This window comes from Pristis pectinata, chromosome 7, assembly GCF_009764475.1.
Source record: "Pristis pectinata isolate sPriPec2 chromosome 7, sPriPec2.1.pri, whole genome shotgun sequence".
NCBI classification, from domain to species: Eukaryota; Metazoa; Chordata; class Chondrichthyes; order Rhinopristiformes; family Pristidae; genus Pristis; species Pristis pectinata.
In genome coordinates, this window is record NC_067411.1 from 2,929,443 (window position 1) to 2,937,305 (window position 7,863).

Consider the following 7,863-nt stretch of genomic DNA (forward strand, 5'->3'; position numbering starts at 1 on the left):
AGTCTGAGTATTGGTTAAGCAGGGTAGATGAACAATGTTACAGGCAGACGCCCCATTTTGATTCAGTCGGAGGGTGGGGTTACAGTCAGATCATGGATTAAAATTGGAGGGTTTGTTCAGTGAGTTACAGTCAGAAAGTGAGTTATATGGGTTACAGTCGGGTGGATAGGGTGAATTACAGTCAGATGGATAGGGTGAGCTGGTAGATGTGGCCGTTTTCTGGAAACAATGAGTGTTTTGGGGACCAGAGTGAACTGGAAATGAATTAACTGGAACGAACCCTCTCCCAACCTGCTGACTTTCATTTCCCATTTCACCATTGGCCTCGTCTTTCAAAATGTCCTCAGCGCACACAGCTCGGTCTGTGGGCAAAGGGTGAAGACTCTCACAGTCAGCACTCCCCCATATGGCCAACAATCATATTGCTGCCACCTACCCCAAAGGCAATATCCTTCTCTCTTCAAGTGGAACACCCCAACTGAAGCGCCTCTACCACCCCCGCCAGACAACTGCAACACCCCTAACCTCACTCTGACCGGGCCCTCCTTCGACTCTTGTCTTTAACTCTCGCTGTCTTGGTGAAGCAGCCAGCATAATCAAAGACCCCACCCACCCAGGACATTCTCTCTTCTCCCATCGGGTAGAAGATACAGGAGCCTGAGGGCACGTACCACCAGACTTAAGGACAGCTTCTACCCCACAGTGATAAGACTATTGAACGGTTCCCTTATACAATGAGATGGACTCTGACCTCACGATCTACCTTGTTGTGACCTTGCACCTTATTGCACTGCACTTTCTCTGTAGCTATGACATTTTACTCTGTACTGTTATTGTTTTTACCTGTACTACATCAATGCACTCTGTACTGACTCAATGTAACTACACTGTGTAATGAATTGATCTGTATGATCGGTATGCAAGACAAGCTTTCCACTGTACCTTGGTACAAGTGACAATAACAAACCAATACCAATATCAATACCCTCCCCCACTGACTGAACCCAGTCCCACCTCTGGCAAGAGGTGAAGCAAATATCTCTGCAAGGGCCTCAGTAACTTCTTCACCAGCTTCCCACAAGGTCTGAGAATGCATTCGGTCAGGCCCTGGGGAATTGGCCACCTTAATGCACTTTAAGGCCACCAATACCTCCTCCCTGTTCATTTGTCTCTCATTTAAAACATCATCACTCATTTCCCACACTTCTCTTGTTAGTTTCCTCACATCTACTGTCCATGTATAGCACATTTCCCCACTCTGGTATCGAACTTATGTCCTTTCCTGTTCTTCCTCTGTTCTGTCCACAGCTTCCAGTCACCGGTCACTTGAGTTCTGCAGCCCACTCTCCATTCCCTGTTTCTGTCTGCTGACCACCAAGCTGAAGGTTAGCCTGGGCAACTGCATCTCCTCTTTGGACAACATGTTACCGTCTTTGAGACTCAATATTGAACTCAGCAATAAAAGAAGCCTGCAGATGTTGGAAATCTGAACCAAAGACGGAAAAGCTGGAAACACTCAGCACGTCAGGAAGCATCTGTGGAGAGAGAAACAGAGTTCAATTTTCCGATCCAGGAGCCTTGGTCAGAACTCGAGCACTTCAGATAGTCAGCCTTTCCGGCCTTGCATCCACATTCAGTCTGGCCCCCCCCCCCCCCCAGTGTTCTGATATTTCTGACTACACTTGTGCCTTCCTCTGTTTACACCTTCTCCAGACAGGTGACTGAGATTGACAACCCTCCACCATCCTCTCTCAGCCAGCACCAAAATGCACTTGTGTCATTCCTCCTCTTAGTCTCCAGCCGACCACACACATCCCCTTTTCTCATCACATCCACCCATCCAATTTAAAACCTATTTCATTCCCATCCTTGCCTGATTCTAATGAATGTCAATGACTGAAACATGTCTGTGTTACTGAGTTCAGCATCTTCAGTTCCAATTCTTCCCTTTTCTGCCTCATTTTAACTTCCACCTCTGATCTTCTGGGGTTATTTAGCTTTGAATGTCCCACATTTCCTCTCCGTTCTCTACATGAACCAGATTTTCGTCGAAGGCTCTGATGTCTAATTTTCCTTGATGGCTTCTAATGTCCAACCACAGGACTGCACCTTCTTCAGTTCAGTGAAGTCAGATCCCTTGGTCACGATCAATTACTTTACTAAACATAATGTTATGATCGCTGTTGCCAAAGTGCTCCCCACTCCCCTTCTCACCACCATTCACTCTCTCCCAAAACTAGTTCCATCTGCATCAATTAATTTTGCAGAACAAGTAGTAAAACTGCTACCTTCCTCAAATGGGATGAACACACACTGATCACCGCATACATTTCAGGAAGGGCTGCTTTATACTGTTACTATCCCAATCTGCAGTGGGATGATCGAAGTCCCCTTTACCAGTACTCTAATTTCACATCTTCTATAATTATCATGTAAATGCACCTCAATTTCACAGAGTAAAACCAATGGTATTCTCTGTCCTTTATTCATAACCACATGGATTCTGTCCTTGGAGACGCAAGAGACTGCAGACACTGGAATCTGGAGCAACAAACACCTGCCACTGTCTCCCAATTCCACCCCTATTCCGTACCTGGCACCACCCGCCTGCCATCTCACTCTCACCTCAGTCCACCGATCACCTCGGACCCCTGTCTCACCACTCCCCTCTCCACTCTTAAAGATTCAGATCTTTATTAGTCACATGTACATCGAAACACACAGTGAAATGCATCTTCTGCGTAGAGTGTTCCGGGGGGCAGCCCGCAAGTGTCGCCACGCTTCCGGCACCAACGTAGCATGCCCACAACTTCCTAACCCATACATCTTTGGAATGTGGGAGGAAACCGGAGTATCCGGAGGAAACCCACGCAGACACGGGTAGAGCGTACAAACTCCTTATAGACAGCAGCGGGAATTGAACCCGGGTCGCTGGCAGTGTAATAGCGTTACACTAACCACTACACCACCGTCCTAATGCAGGGTTTTGACTCGAAACGTTGACAGTTCCTTTCCCCCCACGGATGCTGCTCAACCTGCTGAGTTCCTCCAGCAGATTGTTTGCTGCTATAGATCCTAACCTTGAGATTTTAGCCACATTATGCCATTTCAGTACATTAATACATTTATATGGTCAATACTGGCACCTCTTATTCCATCTCCATAAGGCAGCTTCTGTTTATTCTTGGATGTACATGATTATATTTCAGTAGCATTTACTGCCCATCACTAATCACCCGTGAGAAGGTGGGGGGTGAGCTGCAGTCCTTCTGGTGTAGGTGCTCCCCCAGCACTGTCAGGGAGGGAGCTCCAGGAGTCAGACCCAGCGATGGTGAAGGAACGGCAATGGATTTCCAAGTCAGGATAGTGACCAAGAACTTGGAGATATAGTGGGAAGCATCGGAAAAGTCTTCTAGCAGATCTAGGTAGAGCCTAATGTTGGGAAATGTGAGGCATTACACCTTGGATGTAAGAATGAGTAGAGGCAAATACAAACTAAAGGGCACAATTCTAAAAGAACAGAGAGTTCTGGGGGCATATCTGCACAGAGTTACAGGGTTGTACAGCACAGAAACAGACCCTTCAGCCCACCGTGTCCATGCTGACCTTTCTAGACATCTCCACTAATCCCATTTGCCGGCATTGGGACCTTATCCTTCCAAGCTTTGCCTATTGAAGTGTCTGTCTAAATGTCTCTTAAGCACAGTGGCTGTATCTGATACCATCACCTCCTCTGGCAGCACGTTACAGATACCAACCGCTCTTAGTGTAAAAAAAATGTACCCCTCAAATCCTCTTTGAAGCTCCTCCCTCTCACCTTGAACCTATGCCCTCTTGTCTTTGATTCTCCCACCACGGGAAAAGATTCTGTCGACCTGTTCCACGCCTCTCACAATTTTATACACCTCTATCGGGTCACCTCTCAGCCTTGGCTCCAGGGGAGACAAACCCAGCCTCTCCAATCTCTCCCCATAACTGTAGACCGTAAGATATAGGAGCAGATACAAGATGCAAGAAATTTATTTGTCACATGTACATCAAAACACACAGTGAAATACGTCTTTTTGCATTGCTAAGGATGTTCTGGGGGCAGCTCACAAGTGTCGCCACGCTTCCGGCACCAACATAGCATGCCCACAGCCCATCGAGTCTGCTCCTCCATTCAGTCATGGCTGATCTTTTTCAACCCCATTCTCCAGCCTTCTCCCTGTAACCCTCAACCTCCATAACTGAGGTCCTCCAATCCAGGCACCAGCCTGGTGAACCTCCTCCTGGGCTCTCTGCAGTTTGTTGAAAGTGGCAGGGCAGGTTGAGAAAATGGTTAATAAAAGGTCTGGAACACTGAAACATAGGAAATAGACCTATGAAGCCCTTAATTCAGCCCCTCTACCACGCAATAAGACCACAGCTGACCTTTCACCTCAGCACCATTTGCCTTCATTAACCCCATATTGCCCGATTCCCTTCATAACCATTTATTGAATACACTCAGTGACCTTGTCTCCACAGTGTCTAAGTGAAGAAATGGTAAATTGCTTTATTATTGTCACAGGTACCGAGGTACAGTGAAAAACTTTGTTTTGCATGTCATCCATACAGATCATTTCATCACATCAGTGCATTGAGGTAGTACAGGGGAAAACAATAACAGAATGCAGAATAAAGTGTTACAGTTACAGAGAAAGTGCAGTGCAGGCAGACAATAAGGTGCAAGAGCTACAACGACGTAGATTGCGAGATCAAGAGTCCATCTTATCGTACTAGGGGACTATTCAATAGTCTTATAACAGCAGGATAGAAGCTGTCCTTGAGCCTGGTGGTACGTGCTTTCAGGCTTTTGTATCTTCTGCCCGACGGGACGGGGGAGAAGTGAGAATGTCCGGGGTGGGAGGTGTCTTTGATTATGTTGGCTGTTTTACCAAGGCAGCGAGAAGTTGTGGACAGAGTCCATGGAGGGGAGGCTGGTTTCCATGATGTGCTGAGCTGTGTCCACAACTCTCTGCATATCTGCCTTGCACGTCCAACCCTCTATTTTGAGACAGTGACCCTTAATCAGATGTTAGATCCTGGTCTCATATTGAACTAAATCACCTTCAATTTTTATAAAATTCTATCCATATGTGGAATGAGCTGCCAGAGGAAGTGGTTGCAGCAGGTACAAAAACAACATTTAAAAGACATTTGGACAGGTCCATGGATAGGAAAGATTCGGAAGGTTATGGGCCAAATGCAGGCAAATGGGACGAGATTGGATGGGCATCTTGTCAGCATGGACGATTTGGGCAGAAGGACCTGTTTCTGTGCTGTATGACTCTCTGACTTGGATGAAGACACTGTCGATACACTTCCTAAATCTGCTGATGACTCAAATGCGGGTAGGGAAGTAACTTGTGCACATAAAGAGATTACAAAAGGATATAAATAGGACGTGAGTGGATTAAGATCTGATAAATGGTATACTGTACTGTAAGAAATTATGCAATAGTTCACTTTAACAGGAAAAATAAAAGAAGAAGCATGTCTAAATGTAAAAGATCATAGAGCCCTGAGATAAGAGAGATCTGGCATCATGGTGCGTGATTCATAAAAAGCTAGTCTGCAGGAAAGAAAATAATTAGGAAAGCTGACAGAATGTTGCAGTCAGTCATAGACCTGGAACAGTAACTCTGTTTCTCTCTCCACAGATGCTGCCTGACCTGCTGAGTATTTCCAGCATTTTCTGTTTTTGTTTCAGATTTCCAGTATCTGTATTTTTGGATTTTCACTGACCAGAATGTTATTTGTTGTGAGGGGAATTGAGTACAAAAGCAGGGAGGTTATGCAAGTTGAATTTACTGTCATGTGCACAAGTACAGTGAGGTACTGGTACAATGAAAGGCTCACTTGCAGCAACATCACAGGCACGTGGGTACAGATTATACCCATTATACAAAACAGTGAAGAAAAAGGCTGTAGAAATTGGTAAATTGGTTTATTACTGTCACATGTACCAAGGTGCAGTGAAAACTTTGTTCTGCATGCCATCCATACAGATCATTACATAAGTACATTGAGGTAGTACAAGGGAAAACAATAACAGAATGCAGAATAAAGTGTTACAGTTACAGAGAGAGTGCAGTGCAGACAGACAATAAGGTGCAAGGTCATAAAGAGGTAGATTGTGAGATCAAGAGTTCATCTTTTAGTGTATGAGAGATCCATTCAATAGTCCTATAACAGTGGGATAGAAGCTGTCCTTGAGCCTGGTGGTACGTGCTCTCAGGCTTTTGTATTTTCTGCCTGATGGGAGAGGGAAGAAGACAGAATGTCCGGGGTGGGTGGGGTCTTTGATTATGTTGGCTGCTTTACTGAGGCAGTGAGAAGTGTAGACAAAGTCCATGGAGGGGAGGTGGGTTTCTGTGATGTGCTGAAATGTGTCCACAACTCTCTGCAGTTTCTTGCGGTCTCAGGCAGAGCAGTTGACGTATCAGGCTGTGATGCATCCACATAGGATGCTTTCTATGGCGCATCAATAAAAATTTGTGAGGGTCAAATTTCTTTAGCCTCCTGAGGAAGTGGAGGCACAGGTGCCTCTACTTGAAAGCAAGACATGAGAGAATTGTTGAGACCACATCCAGAGTATGGTGTACAGTGTTGGTCTCCTTATCTAAGGATGTTTAATGAGCTGAGAACAGTTCAGAGAAAGTTGACTGGACTGATACTTGGAATGGGTGGATTGCCTTATGAGGAAAGGTCTTTCAGGCATTGGGGTTTAGAAGAGGGAGAGGGGACTGGATTGAAACATAAGATCCTGAGGGTTCTCAACAGGATGGTTGGGGAGAGGATGTTTCCACTGTGGGAAAATTTAAAGCTGGAGGTCACCGTTAAAAATGATGAAGTTTACAATTAGAAGTTCATGAGACTGTATAACTCTATTCCCCAAATGACGGTGGAAGCAAACTCTTTGACTATTTTTAACACAGAGCAGTTGGATTCTTGATAAACCAGGGGTGAAATTGTTACTCTGGGGTCAGCAAGAGGTAGATGTTGGGTTGAAAGTCAGTTGAGCCATGATCTGATTAAATGGTGGAGCAGGATGGAAAGGCCAGGAGGTCTGCTGCTGCTCCTGACCCCTACCAATGTGGCTGTGTAGAACGACAGGAGAGGCTGGTCCACAGAGCAGGCAGAGAGACACGGTTGCCATTGGCGGAGTGGTTGAGAACTGGGAGACAACGAATGACAGTATTCGACAAAGTGAAGTGGGGTAACTTTCCTGACGCAGCGAGCAGTGAGCATTGCTGGGCAGTCGAGGCAGATTCAGCTGGAGTGGCTCCAAAGGAGCTGGCTAAGTATTGACAAGAGAAGGTTATAAACGACCTGGATGAGGAAGTGGAGGGGTGGGTTAGTAAGTTTGCAGATGACACGAAGGTTGGGGGTGTTATGGATAGTGTGGAGGGCTGTCAGAGGTTACAGAGGGACATAGATAGGATGCAGAGTTGGGCTGAGAAGTGGCAGATGCAGTTCAACCCAGATAAGTGTGAAGTGGTTCATTTGGTAGGTCAAAAATGTTGGCGGAATATAGTATTAATGGGAGGACTCTGGCAGTGTGGAGGATCAGAGGGATCTTGGGGTCCAAGTCCATAGGACACTAAAAGCAGCTGCTCAGGTTGACTCTGTGGTTAAGAAGGCATATGGTGTATGGTTGCAGGGCTGAAACTGTGGCCACAAGAGGACACAGGTTTAAGGTGCTGGGGAGTAGGTATAGGGGAGATGTTAGGGGTAAGTTTTTTACTCAGAGAGTGGTGAGTGCGGGGAATGGGCTGCCAGAAACGATGGTGGAGGTGGATGCGATAGGGTCTTTTAAGAGACAGTTGGATAGGTACA

The 7,863-nt window shown here is 46.0% G+C and overlaps 1 protein-coding gene across 1 annotated transcript in view; it reads left to right on the forward strand.

The window, feature by feature from the left end:
* The window catches only part of c9 (complement component 9), a 45,401-nt gene extending 39,217 nt beyond the window's left edge, over window positions 1-6,184 (forward strand). The window contains exon 12 of the mRNA XM_052020487.1: window positions 1,309-6,184. The gene's annotated coding sequence lies outside the window, so the exon portion shown is untranslated. The remainder of the gene's footprint in view (window positions 1-1,308) is intronic.
* Window positions 6,185-7,863: the final 1,679 nt, after the last annotated feature.